Below are 15,826 nucleotides of genomic sequence, written 5' to 3' on the forward strand. Positions count from 1 at the left end.
CCGAGCCTTAGAAAGAATCATGACAGGACCGTACTATTTTAATCACATATTTGTACAGTATTAGCCTGACGTAGTCCTACTCAATTCTAGTCAGAATATGAGTCTGATGCTGCTCCATAGAGCTGTGATTATGGGGCGTGTTTCGAACAAACCAGGAAAAAAAATGCCTCTGGACTCAACTGGATAGACCTACAACCAATTAGAGCAACGGAGTGCGTGACGTATGTTAAGCGACGCATAGTTGTTGTCAACAAAAATCAAAGCGTGCAGTTGCACGCCTAGAATAAGAAGATGAGCCTTGATCACGTTTCTCTTTTCCTCTTTTAAAATTAATTTGCTGTCGATATCTTCTAGAACAGACCTAATAGCAGAATCTACTCACCTCAACTCTCCAGCGGCAGCCATTGTTGTTGTCACCCAAGCGCGCTTTGGTCACGTGGTTGATTACGTTACTGTTGATTATCTGTCCATCATCGTATAAAGCCCGCCCTGACAATTTGATTGGATCGCCAGAGAGTGGGCGATCATACTCGCGCTACTATTGAGCAGAGATGGGAAGTAACGAAGTGCAACTACTTCGTTACTGTACTCAAGTAGATTTTTCTGATATTTTTACTTTACTACTTATTTTTATGGCGACTTTTTACTTCTACTCCTTACATTTTTACACAAATATCTGTACTTTCTACTCCTTACATTTAAAAAAATTGTCTCGTTACTTTAGTTTTGAATCATTTCAATGGAGTTACCATTATTATTTTTCACGTCATCAATACCAAATTCAATCTAATTGGATGGGAATCTACGTTGCATTTGACGCACCACTACAAGATAATTCGACAGATTCGGCGGTATTCATTGGCGGCAAATCATTGCAGCTTGGTGGCGGTGGCGTTAGCATAGTAGCATGGACGACGAGATGATTGAAAATGAACACAACAGAGATCTAGTCCTATTGGCAGACATCCATTTAAAATGTAGGCAACGGCATGAAAAAAGTGGTTTCTACTTTTACTTTTATACTTTAAGTAAATTTACAAGCCTGTACTTTGTTACTTTTACTTGAGTAAAGAAGTTTAATCAGTACTTCCACTTTTACCAGAGTATTTTTTAACACAAGTATCTGTACTTTTACTCAAGTACGGAAAGTGAGTACTTTTGCCATCTCTGCTATTGAGCAATGCCAGACCGAACTTCCCGACCTTAAACCTTATGGGCGGGACTAAGTTCGGAATGGCACCCAGGCTAGTACAGTATGGCTAAGTGCTGAAGAAATAGTGGATTTATTTTATCTCTATGCTGTAAAAATCTGTCATTATTGGTACAAGAAAGTCAATCATAATTATTTATGTTTCATTAGGTGCTTTAGTAAGGGAATTAAAAATGATGTATATAAAAACACAATTTAGGTATAACATTATGAAATATTTGCTTTAAAAAAGCAAAGACTTTGATGATGAGTATTACAAATAATGGTAAATTATATCAGCTGTGAGTGTTTAACATCATGTTGTTTTCATGGGAATGTGGACCTTTCAGATTAATTGGAATGCTGGTCCTGGACTCGACTCCCTTGGTTGTGGTCTAGACCTGGTCTTGGTGCTATGCTAACATAGCACCAAGACCAGATTTGGTGCTATGTTAGCATCATTAGTGCTATGCTAACAGTGCAGGAAGTAAAGAAGGTAAGGAGGCAGGAAGCTTTCTAGCACAAATACAGTTACATAGGGACCTTCTGATATTCCTAACCGCTACTAGGAGCTACAAAGTTACCCACAATCCTTTGCATCACAAAACATACAAGCACAGTTTAACAAAAACACATAAATCATCAGATCTGTACTGAATGTCTTTAGCACAGGGGCCAGGATGAGTTCTACAGGAGCACCGGTCTCTGTTGGCCCCTGTCCTGCAGAGATCCAGACAAGGACGCATAGATGTCCTCGTTGGACAAAACCGGATTTGCTGCCAAAGTTGAATCAAGCACAGTATATGAAAAAATTCTGTTTTATGTTTACAGCAATCTATGGACGAAACAATCTTTTTTTTCCCTGCATTGTCATAAGGTGGTATTACATGTAGAATTTCAAAGAAAGAGGATTAATTTGGTACCATTCAGAATAAGGCTGTAGTATAGCTCTGTAAGTACTGTCAGGATGCAATGAAAGCAGTGATTTCACGTACATCTGCCCCGTTTTTATTGACAAAGACGTTCTGGTTGATATAAAAAAGATAAACAATGAGGGTAACCATGGCGAAACACAGGAAGAAAGAAGAAAATAATTGAACACAGTTTTCAATGTAAGATTGGAGTCAAAATATGAATGCCGTATATTTCATTACTTGGTGTTTGAAGTTCTGAGGTAATGTCTCGTTGTGTAGCAATGTGTCAGCGGCCCACGCCATGTTTAACTGTTATTAACTCCTGACAAAGGCTACCAGCCACTAGCTTCCAATATAGAGACCCACTGTAGCTACACTACACTCTAAGCCTACATTCAACATGTGACAACAATCAAATTGGAAGCAATTGTCTGGATGTTTGAGGCTGAAAAGCAGCTTACTGAGAGCCAGCTTACTTCTGTAGTATTATCCTAGATCTAGTTTAAGTAGAGACCTGGTGAAAAAAAAACAACAGAAAAAATCATTAATCTTTGTTCCTTGCTGTATCATGGAAACGGAAACAAAAACCAACCAGATATGGAAATATATTAGCAGGCGAGGACATAATGGTGCCCAATCACTGAAACTCTTAAATGCTACTCTTTATTCTTTACATGTAATTAGGGAAATAATCCATCTATTTTGTCTTTTTTAACAGATTACCACAGCTTAGTAAATGTTCAAAACAGCTTTATGGTGATGCATCCGTAGATTTAATCATGAAAACATAAATACAATCAAGATATTAAACTTAAAAAAAAAAACGTTTAATGAAATTTGGCACTTTCTCATATTTCATTTAATCATTTAAGTATTTCTAAAAAAACAAATTTTCACATTTTTTTTAGCTATTTTATATTTTTTATTCTTTTTTCCCCCTCTTTTTTATATGGAGTTTACAAATTTCAGTCTTCAAACTGTGTTTTATTCGTTTCTGGGGGCGTTCTGTCCTCTGTAATGAGAAGCAAAGACGCGTTTCTATGGGTCTCCGTACACTTAGCCAGGGGGCGCCGTATTGGACGGAAAACTTAGGAGGATTCTAAGGGCCCTTGGTTTAGGTGGGGCCCAAAAGAAGAAGAAAAGATATGTCGCAATAGATACTTTAAATATTAAAAGAAAATCCAGCAGTAAAAAAAAAAATCTTTTATCGATCAGTTTATGCAGTTTAAATTTAATGTATCTTTAAGTTTTTCATGTTCAGATAATTTGCCTTTGTAGAAATTTTTAAATAAAATTCCCATTTAAAAAGTAAATGTTATTGATAGCAGTTTTGCAGTTTTAAAGCTTGCATATTTTTATTGTGTGTGTGTGTGTGTGTGTGTGTAGGTGGGGTGGTGGGGGAGTATCAATGGGGCTCCAAATTCCTGGCAGCGCCCCTGCACTTAGCTACATTCTATCAATGGGCAAGTGTTTGTATTAGGGTTGAAATGAATGAAATGTGATCTACAAAATGCAATCCTTTTTTTTTTAAACGGTGTCCTGTCTGGCGATGTGACCCAAAAAAAAAAGAGCCCAAAAGTTTGTGCCTTCCCAAGTGGAGCAGTACAGCTATTGCCATAGTGTTCTGCTTGATTTATGCATATAAATAGCTTTATTATAATTTACGTATGCAGGGAGTAATACTGATTTTATGGACACTGTAATGGGAAAGTAGAACAGGAAAGGAAAAACAGGGAAAAAGATAAAAGATAAAAGAAAGAGGAGATAAAAGGGAGAAAATTATAAAATGACAATGATAAAGGGTTGCAAAATGCAATCTGAAAAGAGTACAAGTCGTAAAACTATGGAACAGTTTTTCTCAGAATTCCGACTTTTTTTCTCAGAATTCAGACTCTAATCTCAGGATGTTGGATTTTAATGTCAGCTTCAGTGACAAATATGTGAGTTTTTTTGGGCAGGACAATAACAAGTTGGTGGAAAATGACGAAATTAGGTGACTTTTTACGTGCCTGAAGGGTCCCCGGTGATGCTATTTCATTAATGGAAGAGCAGGAGGTCATTAAAACAAGAGAGCTAGTCTATAAAACAGACACACCTTCTGAGATTAAATTCACAATTCTGAGAAAAAGGTCGGAATTCTTAGACGGAAGTCAGAATTCTGAGAAAAAGGTCGGAATTCTTAGACTGAAGTCAGAATTCTGATAAAAAGGTCGGAATTCTTAGACTGAAGTCAGAATTCTGAGAAAAAGGTCGGAATTCTTAGACGGAAGTCAGAATTCTGAGAAAAAGGTCGGAATTCTTAGACTGAAGTCAGAATTCTGAGAAAAAGGTCGGAATTCTTAGACTGAAGTCAGAATTCTGAGAAAAAGGTTGGAATTCTTAGACTGAAGTCAGAATTCTGAGAAAAAGGTCGGAATTCTTAGACTGAAGTCAGAATTCTGAGAAAAAGGTTGGAATTCTTAGACTGAAGTCAGAATTCTGAGAAAAAGGTCGGAATTCTTAGACTGAAGTCAGACTTCTGAGAAAAAGGCCAGAATTCTTAGACTGAAGTCAGACTTCTGAGAAAAAAGGTCGGAATTCTTAGACTGAAGTCAGAATTCTGAGAAAAAGGTCGGAATTCTGAGAAAAATGTCAGAATTCTGACAAAAAGGTCGGAATTCTTAGATTAAAGTCAGAATTCTGAGATTAAACTCAGAATTCTGACTTTTTTTGGTCATATTATACTGAAATAAAATTTAAAAATCAGTTAATCTATTTTATTTTTTTTAGTAGCCATAATCCTCCTCCGTATAAAACTCAAAACTGAAAAATAGAAATTAAAAAATGAAATAAAAAAGTGTACAAAATTGTAAAATAAAAGGATAAAAAACTACAAAATGTGACAAAACAGGAAAAAAAATGAAGTTTAGATTAGATTAGCTTCTCACAGCGGAAAAATTCACTTGTCACATATTGGCATAGCAATTAAAGATGGCACAAACAAGGAGGAAAAAGGTGCATTAAGAATAAACAATATATTTAGTAGTATATCAAGGTATATACAGTATTGCTTGAGAAGTTGTGTTATGTTTCTAAGTTTTTAAATGAGTGTTCTGTTGCTGGATGTGAACGCTGCTGTGATGGTGTGTGTGTGTGCTTCATCAGCTGCTCCACAGCTCCAGCTGTTTTATGCTCTCGCAGGTTACTACGGGCCTCCTGATTGGCTGCTTTCAACCAACACAGCAGAGTGGCTCTAAGGAATGTCATGGACCGCACCATTTCAGACCAACCGGGGGGGATGCTTTCTTAACACAACTAATAAAAGTTATCCTTTTAGCGATCCGAATATCAAAACATGACTGAAGAGGTTACAATATAACTTTAACTTGTTTAAATTTAACCAATTAATCCGTTAAAGTTATGTTAGATCCGATGTTATAATAAATTGTTGAATGAGTGACACCCGCCGGATCAAGTTCACGGTTTGGTTCAAGATGGCCGCTGAGAAACAGTTATGAGGATCGCAGTTTTTTCCAAAAATTCAGGGGAAATGAGCGGCTCTGCGCTTTGAAGACGCTCCCTCTCGGTGACCGGGGACCCAGGTGAGACACATCTACAGTCCCTACCATGTTTTCACCCGCTGAGCGGCTCATAGAGCGGAGAAAACCAGAGCAAGCGCTGCTCGGTTTGCAGGCTGTTAGACGACAGCCTGTAGGAAGCCTTCAGGAATATTCTCTGTGTTTGCTTCGTATTTTAAGCAAAAAGGACCGACCGAAACCCGCAGCAGCTCGCTTAGCGCGGATGTTTTTGTAGCAGATCACATTAGCAACAACAGATGAGTAGAGAAGCTGTAAGTTAGCTGAGGAACGGGAGGTGTAGCTGATGGAAAGCAGGCCTGAGGATAACTGACCCTGCAGCTGAGCAGCGCAGGTAAACATCCTGCTGCTCAGACACAGCTGATTATTAGCAGCCTTTGCTTTGACTCCTGTCTGTCAGCCGCTGAATGTGGGAGGGGCTTCTACTGACGTCACTTTTCACTCTGCTGCAGCCATCTGTACAACTACGGAAGAGGATTAGGGCAACTGGAAAAAAAGAAAAAAGTTAACTGCTTTATACATTTTATTTCAGTATAATATGAGACAATTCTGACTCACTACAATTATACTGACTCATATACAATTCTGACTTTAAACTCAGAATTCTGACTTTAATCTTAGAATTCTGACTTTAATCTCCAAATTTTGACTTTAATCTCAGAATTCTGACTTTAATCTTAGAATTCTGACTTTAATCTCCGAATTTTGACTTTAATCTCAGAATTCTGACTTTAATCTTAGAATTCTGACTTTAATCTCAGAATTCTGACTTTAATCTTAGAATTCTGACTTTAATCCAATAATTTAGACTTTTTTCCCTCAGAATTCTGACTTTAATCTCAGAATTCTGACTTTAATCTTAGAATTCTGACTTTAATCCAATAATTTAGACTTTTTTCCCTCAGAATTCTGACTTTAATCTCAGAATTTCAATATAATATGAAACAATTCTGACTCATTACAATTATACTGACTCATATACAATTCTGACTTAAATCTCCGGATTCTGACTTTAATCTTAGAATTCTGACTTTAATCTCCAAATTTTGACTTTAATCTCAGAATTCTGACTTTAATCTTAGAATTCTGACTTTAATCTCCGAATTTTGACTTTAATCTCAGAATTCTGACTTTAATCTCAGAATTCTGACTTTAATCTTAGAATTCTGACTTTAATCCAATAATTTAGACTTTTTTCCCTCAGAATTCTGACTTTAATCTCAGAATTCTGACTTTAATCTTAGAATTCTGAACATTTTAAACACTAATGTAGAACAAATCTCAGTCACTAGATAAACATACATATCCTAAAAATACACAGCTTTAACTGTGATGAAACTAGAGCTGCAACTAATGATTAAATTTACTAATCTGTTGATAGTTCTTATGATTAATCGATTAATAATTGGATAGCAAAAGGTTCCTTAAAGAAGATGTTTTACTAAATTAAACTAGGTGAAACCAAAACTTTTCCACTTGAAGAGTTCCATATTCAGCATACTGACAGTGCAAAATGTTTACATATTTTTTTAAACAATTTTAATATAATTGCTGCTCAAGTTGAGTCACTCTTTTATTTAAAGTTATGTTTTAAAGTCTCTACTCTTCAGTTAATGATTAATCGAATACTAAATTAGTTGACGATTATTTCAATAATCAATCACCATTAATCAAATTAATTATTTCACCCCAAGATGAAAGGTTTGTTTTCTAAAGTTTGACTCATCAAGATTCCTCAGGATTTCCTGTTCTTGAGTTGCTCTCCTCTTTGTCTTTGGCTGCAGCATAAAGTCGATCTTTGGCCGATCTCAGAAACACCGTCTCCACAGCAGGCAGCTTCCATGTTGCTCTTGTCCTTAAAGGAAAAACGTGTCTACAGCAGCTAAAGTAATCAGAAATTTTGGAAGATAACCTGAATCACTTGGACAAAGTGAAACCTGAAAAGCCAATTTAGCCCTTTTTTTTGTTTAAGCTTCATATGAATTTAAGTGATGTGCTGCCCAAAGAATTCAAGAGCGACTGAGCGAGGAACAAGGAAAATGCATCTCCAGCTTGAATAATAAATGTGGAACATATTGTGGATGGAAACAGGAGGATGTGGTTCTATAATAGTCGGCTGAAGGTTTCTTTCTCTGCTGAATTGTGGGTCTTACCGCGCTCGTTTCTAAGAAAAGTTAATAAAAGATACATGTGGAGCCTAATGATGGACTTTTACAGGAGCTGAACGCTCTGAGTAGCCAAGGTGTGTTATTATATTATCCTGCCGAGCTGCAGCATCGTTCCTCTTGCTAAGCATTCGTATGAGGTTTATGATGCAGCATTGAAGAGGGCAGAATTACTCTGTTTATAAGTTGCAGATAAAATAAAGTGTTATAGTTTCTAAATGAGATGAAGAGACCTCCCTCACCTCCCAAACTGCTCACTGATTGGCTGCAGAGCAGGAACCGTGACCTCGGACCTGCTAACGACGGATTCCACCCGTCAGTTTCGGGGAACTCTGAGTGTTTCCCTGTAAAGCACCAGCTGAGCGATTAAAGCCTTTAAAAATGGAAGTTGTTTTTTCTCTTTCGGGCCTGCTCCTGTTGTAGGACCTCGCATTCGGGGGCTTTCTGGGGTTTATTTTGGAACAGGAACTTTGCAGCTTTTCTGTTTGCTTGCAGCAGTCAGTGGAACTTGTTTCCTTTTTCGATCTTCAGTGTTGCTCTGGGTCTGTCCCAATAAGTCCTTGCAACTCTTTTAAAGTGAAAAGTATTAACGGTCTGTATCAGCAGCTAAAGCTTCCTTGCTTACTTAGAACAGAAGGGATGTTGATTAAAGAAATCAGAAAAAAAGCTTTACTGCCAAGTGGTGTTTCACACATACCAGGGATTTGTTTTAATGATCTGTACAAACAAACACACAGTGACATTAATTAGTTTAAAAATACACCGTACATAAATAACTGCAATTTTGTCAAGAAATTGACAATAGAAAATAGAAAAAAATAGTATAACTTTAAGCATCAAGAGCACCCTGAGATCAGTCTCGGTCTCTTCTTGTATCGGCGACTGTTACGCCCACCAAGGACACAACATATTTGAGGACACGAGACAAAAATGAGGGTTCAAAAAAAGATATTTTATTACTAAATTCTCTCCGTTTTAGTTGTTCTTGATTCGGCTTCTTCAGATGTTCTGCGAAGAGAAAAATTGTTAACGGCCCTCAAATCCCGTGCCCCAAAAAAATAAAAAAAGAAACCCAAAGTAACAACAGAAAGTTGGAACTGGCAGGCCGATCAAACAGAATAAAACGGTACAGCAGGGGGCCAACCCTATACAGGGCCGTCGAAGCCCCTACTGGTACCGGACTAAAGGCAAAAAATAACCTAAGCGAAAGAAAAATCGAAAACAGGACTACCGGTCCCGCCAGGCCAAAACCTCAAGAAAAAAGTAAGAAAAAGTTAACAAAAATACCACATGGCAGGCTGGAACGTCCGCTGCAGGCCGCAGCGACAAGACAAGTGCGCACCGCGCACGGTGGAGCAAATGAAGCAGGTGGGAAGTGGCGTCCAAACGAGGTTGGAAAGGAACGCGCAAGGAACGCGCTAACGTGCTGAAGGCCAGCCTATTTATAGGCGGACGACAGCACCACAAATTAACATAATTGATTTACTAAAAGAATCCTAAAATATATTAACAAAAGGATCCTTCAACTAAAGTTTATAAGCAAACGAAGAAAAGAAATGGACAAAAATCATAATGTGCCTGGGGCACATAACACCCCCACCCAAAGACTCTGAATGGGGTCCGAAGCAAAGCTCAACCCATTCAGAGAAAAAAAAAAGGAAAGCGGGACTACAGTCGTGAGTGTGTGTCGGCCACTACATTGTCTTATCTTCACATAATAAAAACACGTTAAAAGGAAAGCGGGACTAGAGTCAGGAGAGTGCGTCTGCCACTACGTTGTCCCCTCTTCCTACAATAAAAACGCGTCACATAGCTTTCACATCCAAGACATGATCTAATGCGCTCTCAATGCCACCGAGCGCGCAAACACAGCCGATCCACCAACTCCAGTCTGCGTTCTTCCAAAAACAGCTCCTTTTCCATCAAAGCCAGCTGTCCTAATTCGATCTGAAGTTCCTCTAAACGACACGGATCAGCTGCAAGTGAGGTTTTATTCGGCGATTCATCAAGACTCTGTGCTAAAACTGCAGCAGGAAAAATATCCTTCGTGCACTCACTAAAGACATCTAATGTGGCTCCTCGAGCACTCATCCAGGTCAGACTCCATGTCCACCCCTGGAATCTAGCCACACTAAACAGGAACACTCCATCCAATGTAGGCTCTCGAGCAAACTCATCCAGGTCAGACTCCATGTCCACCCCTGGAATCTAGCCACACTAAACAGGAACACTCCATCCAATGTAGGCTCTCGAGCAAACTCATCCAGGTCAGACTCCATGTCCACCCCTGGAATCTAGCCACACAAACTGTCAAGCACACATACAAAGCCACAAAAAACACCAGAGCCAAATCGTCCAATCCACAATAACCTCAATATGCTCGGCTTCCCGTGCATCTGCAGCTGCCCCGACACCTGCGTCATCTCGTTCACTGGAAACACAACTGATAGTTATGCAGAGCGGGCGCACGTTCAGCAACAGATCCTTTGTGCATTTATGCAAAGTGTCCAATGTGGGCCCTCGAACAAACTCATCCAGGTCAAACTCCATGTCTACCCCTGGAATCAAGCCACACCAAATCAGGAACACCTCTGCACAAATGAAAGCTACAGCACCACCAGAACCGAATGCTCTAATTAATCAGCGCAACGCGCGTCAGCTGCGCAAAAACACACACAAACCCAGCACAACCGCCAACAAACAAGAACCAACCGTAGGACACGACCTGTCTCTAAAAGGCAAACTTTGTTTTGACAAGCCCCCAAAAATATGTTACGTCCACCAAGGACACAACATATTTGAGGACACGAGACAAAAATGAGGGTTCAAAAAAAGATATTTTATTACTAAATTCTCTCCGTTTTAGTTGTTCTTGATTCGGCTTCTTCAGATGTTCTGCGAAGAGAAAAATAGTTAACGGCCCTCAAATCCCGTGCCCCAAAAAAATAAAAAAAGAAACCCAAAGTAACAACAGAAAGTTGGACCTGGCAGGCCGATCAAACAGAATAAAACGGTACAGCAGGGGGCCAACCCTATACAGGGCCGTCGAAGCCCCTACTGGTACCGGACTAAAGGCAAAAAAATAACCTAAGCGAAAGAAAAATCGAAAACAGGACTACCGGTCCCGCCAGGCCAAAACCTCAAGAAAAAAGTAAGAAAAAGTTAACAAAAATACCACATGGCAGGCTGGAACGTCCGCTGCCGGCCGCAGCGACAAGACAAGTGCGCACCGCGCACGATGGAGCAAATGAAGCAGGTGGGAAGTGGCGTCCAAACGAGGTTGGAAAGGAACGCGCAAGGAACGCGCTAACGTGCTGAAGGCCAGCCTATTTATAGGCGGACGACAGCACCACAAATTAACATAATTGATTTACTAAAAGAATCCTAAAATATATTAACAAAAGGATCCTTCAACTAAAGTTTATAAGCAAACGAAGAAAAGAAATGGACAAAAATCATAATGTGCCTGGGGCACATAACAGCGACATTTTTACTCGTTCTTGTCTCGGACAGGGCGGTCGAAGGTTTTTTGTACATCACTCAAGATAAACTTTCTCCAATCTTACTGAAAAAAATAAACAAATCCTGCAAAAACAGTTTAATTAAAAACCTCCAAGTTCAACAGGAAAACTGAGCAAAGATTGTTTTTGCAGTTTCAGTGGACCTCACTGCAAATACGATCTAGAAATAAGTCAACATTTCTTAGATTAAGTGTATTTAGCCTTAATTTGAGCATGTAAATAAGATACTCTGCCAATGGAATGAGTATTTTTACACTTAAAATAAGATAAATTAGATAATATGCACTGAAAATAAGACAAAGCAATTGTTTTTTCCTATTTTAAATGTAAATTGTCTTGTTCCACTGGCAAAGTGTCTCACTTTCCTCCTCAATTCAAGAAAAAATTAACTTATTTTGATAAAATGTGACTTATCTAGATTTCGATTTTTTTTCTAATGCTGGGCTTCATTAATGAGGCTACTTCAATCATTTCACCCCAAAATTAAATGGAGCTCATTAATACCCCTTTTCATACACTTTTTTTTTTTTTTTCTTGTAAGGGTACATATGTACGGAAGAGGATTAGGGCCAGTGGAAAAAAAAAGTTAACTGATTTTTAAATTTTATTTCAGTTTAGCATGGGCAAAAAAGTCAGAATTCTGACTTTAATCTCAGAATTCTGACTGAATTCTGACAATAAAAACGTCAGAATCCGGAGATTAAAGTCAGAATCCTGAGATTAAAGTCAGAATCCTGAGATTAAAGTCAGAATTCTAAAATTAAAGTCAGAATACTGAGATTAAAGTCGGAATCCTGAGATTAAAGTCAGAATCCTGAGATTAAAGTCAGAATCCTGAGATTAAAGTCAGAATCCTGAGATTAAAGTCAGAATTCTGAGATAGATTAAAGTCAGAATTCTGAGATTAAAGTCAGAATGAATTCTGAGATAGATTAAAGTCAGAATCCTGTGAAAAAAGTCAGAATTCTGAGAAAAAAGTCAGAATCCTGTGAAAAAAGTCAGAATCCTGAGATTAAAGTCAGAATCCTGAGATTAAAGTCACAATCCTGAGATTAAAGTCACAATCCTGAGATTAAAGTCAGAATCCTGAGATAGATTAAAGTCAGAATCCTGAGATAGATTAAAGTCAGAATCCTGAGATTAAAGTCAGAATCCTGAGATAGATTAAAGTCAGAATCCTGAGATTAAAGTCACAATCCTGAGATAGATTAAAGTCAAAATTCTGAGATAGATTAAAGTCAGAATCCTGAGATCAAAGTCAGAATCCTGAGATTAAAGTCAGAATCCTGAGATAGATTAAAGTCAGAATCCTGAGATAGATTAAAGTCAGAATCCTGAGATAGATTAAAGTCAGAATCCTGAGATAGATTAAAGTCAGAATCCTGAGATAGATTAAAGTCAGAATCCTGAGATAGATTAAAGTCAGAATCCTGAGATAGATTAAAGTCAGAATCCTGAGATAGATTAAAGTCAGAATCCTGAGATAGATTAAAGTCAGAATCCTGAGATTAAAGTCAGAATCCTGAGATTAAAGTCAGAATCCTGAGATAGATTAAAGTCAGAATCCTGAGATAGATTAAAGTCAGAATCCTGAGATAGATTAAAGTCAGAATCCTGAGATAGATTAAAGTCAGAATCCTGAGATAGATTAAAGTCAGAATCCTGAGATAGATTAAAGTCAGAATTCTGAGATAGATTAAAGTCAGAATTCTGAGATAGATTAAAGTCAGAATCCTGAGATAGATTAAAGTCAGAATCCTGAGATTAAAGTCAGAATTCTGAGAAAAAAGTCAGAATTCTGACTTTTTTCCCATGTTAAACTAAAATAAAATTAAAAAATCAGTTAACTTTTTTTTTTTTTTTCCCAGTGGCCCTAATCCTCTTCCGTACAAATGAGAATATGACCTTCTGTTGGGATTTGTTTTGTCTATGTGGGCAGCTTTGAAGTCAGGTTAGGGTTCGGGGGGACGCACAAATGTTTCACGATGTTTCTAGAGATGCTTCTAGACATGGACTTATTTAGCTTTTTGGGATTAGCAAAGCCTTAAAGGAAAAACAACAACAACAAAACAAAAAAAAAACCAAGCAAAATAAAGTCTTTGCCCTAGAAGTGATGAGTTGCAGGGTGATACTGTTCTGGCGATACAGGTGTTTGTTGTTTCCAATTAGCTGCTGACATGAGGGAAACTCAGAGTAATTTTGGGGCTGTGGGTATTTATGCCGTCTGAGTGGGGTTAGTGATTTTGAAACCCAAGTTCCACTGAGGCTCCTCCCACTCCTGCCTCACACATGGCGGCGCGTGCACGGAAAAAGAAGAAGAGAGGTGTTGACTTTCACCCCCTCCCTCTGTCGTTTGGCTGCTTTGCCCACTGTCTCCTCGTTCTCCTCCACCTTCTCCTCCAGACACATTTGCGTCTCCCCTCCTTCTATCCCACAGCTATGATTTAGGCGTCAGCGTTGCTCCCACTCTCTGGATCGGGTTACCCTGCCATTACTCAGTCGTTCCCCCGGTGAGGGTGCTCCGTGTCGGGCGGAGTGGAGCCTGCTCGCTCCCTCGCCTCTCAGAACCTGCAGACTGGCTGAGCCCAACCACAGACGCCCCTGGTCAGTGGAGCCCCTCCAGCCGTGGCACAGCTCTTTGGAAAATAATGTCAAGCGTTAGGCAGAGGCATTTCAGGGCGGTGTTTTCAATTTTCTAAGGGATTGAGGTAAAAACCAGGACTCTGGACCGACAAATACAAAATTCTGTTTTTTGACGCGTTTCTGTTCCTCTTCTGCCCCTAAATAAAAACTTAAAACGGTTGGCATGGCTGCAAGCGACATCCAGCTGCTGATTTGTGGGCCTCTGGGTTTTATGGTTATGTAACGTCGGTTCTTTGACGAGTTGAACGTCGTGTTAAACCTCCCGCTGCCCCGTTTCCATAAAAGTGAGTGATGCGAGGCCCCGTTTCATCCCCGGACTCCAAATGTGGAGAGCACAGTTCTGTTGGCTCAGGCAAAGCATGACTCTGCAGAAATTTCACCCCGATTTGGATGCGTCACTTACTGGCTACGTTAAATGAGGTTTTGGATTCCTGTATGACTAATTCCTGGTCATCACCAAAGACAACAGCAGCCTGGTGTTCCTGTACCTGTTGTTTTCTTAGCTTCCACTCTGAGCCTTCAGCTCCACTCATTTATTCCTGTTTGACATACAGCCACCCAATCTGAGGCAAAGTGGCGTTTCTCCGCACAGGAAGGTCCGCTCAGGCAACGCTAATCCTAATGGAAGGAGAGGCTTGTATGGAACTCATCTTTGTTAAAGAGAAATGAAACAGTCGGGGCCAGAGAAACTGAGCTGTTTCAGAGGGACATTTGGGCTCCGGAGCCCGGGGGCCAAGTGGGCCTGTGGCTGATAGAATAACAGAACTGACAGCTTGTTTACTGTTGCACATACGGAGAGATTTCATTAGGCCCAGAGGCAACTTTGGACGGAATACTTCCAATTGCTGATCCAAGATCGGATTCATTTCTTAGAAAGATGTATTATGAAGAAAATTTCTTGCATTTTCCCTAAAAAATCTGATTGTAATTGAGCTTTAAAAGCAGGTTAAGTAAATACAATGAAATAAGTAGCTGTGAAATAAGTAGTGTTGCACTGATACCAGTATCGGACGGGGCCCCGATACTGCCCTAAACTGGTGGTATCGGTATCGGCGAGTACCAACAAATAGGGCACCAATACCATTTTGAGAGCCATAAGTTTATTCAACTATTGTCACCCATTCCATGTGGGCAATAAAAACTTTTTATTTTTATTATCCAGTAGAACTTTTTATTAAAAAGTTTACTGGATTCACTGTAGTACTGGATTCACTTTGTATTAGACTTTTTCCTGCTTCACAAAGGTAGGCAGCAGCTTGACAAAGCCATGATGGCAATTATTTTACATTATTATGGTATCGGTATCGGCCGATACTGCACAGCCAGGTATTGGGTATCGGTATCGGGGCCGAAAAATGGCATCGGCGCAACACTACAAATAAGTAAATTGCTAGCCGTCTTATTGCACTCCTCTTTTTTTCTTAAAGTGACCCTCAAAACTCTCCCTATCTGTTCTTCTTTTGCCCATTGCTAGCTACCTTCGTTGTTGATAACCGCGCTTTGGTAGGCTATCATTTAGTGGTAGCTAACTGCTTCCAACGTTACATTAAGCTAATCTTCATGGTAGGTCATTTTCCTGAATGGAATCGTTGCAGCCCTAAAGTCAATCCTCAGGTACCAAAGCGCTGGTTACACTCCTTGAGCAGCGTGTCGCAGTGAGCTTTTCGCAGGTACGACGCAGATATTTTTGATTTATGTTCAATTTTGAAGCGTGGTCTGCGCTGTTATTCCACGCCAGAACACAAGAGGGACAATCAAGAACTTACTAGGATTGCTCTTGTCCGTGTGTCAGTTTGACAAGCTTGTTCGCAATCTACGA

The 15,826-nt window shown here is 39.3% G+C and overlaps 1 protein-coding gene across 4 annotated transcripts in view; it reads left to right on the forward strand.

The window, feature by feature from the left end:
- Positions 1 to 5,547: 5,547 nt before the first annotated feature.
- The window catches only part of znf438 (zinc finger protein 438), a 70,926-nt gene continuing 60,647 nt past the window's right edge, over positions 5,548 to 15,826 (forward strand). For all 4 annotated transcript variants that reach the window (XM_038272382.1, XM_038272381.1, XM_038272380.1 and 1 more), the window contains exon 1: positions 5,548 to 5,684. The gene's annotated coding sequence lies outside the window, so the exon portion shown is untranslated. The remainder of the gene's footprint in view (positions 5,685 to 15,826) is intronic.

This window comes from Cyprinodon tularosa, unplaced genomic scaffold, assembly GCF_016077235.1.
Source record: "Cyprinodon tularosa strain WSP-4 unplaced genomic scaffold, ASM1607723v1 ctg827, whole genome shotgun sequence".
NCBI classification, from domain to species: Eukaryota; Metazoa; Chordata; class Actinopteri; order Cyprinodontiformes; family Cyprinodontidae; genus Cyprinodon; species Cyprinodon tularosa.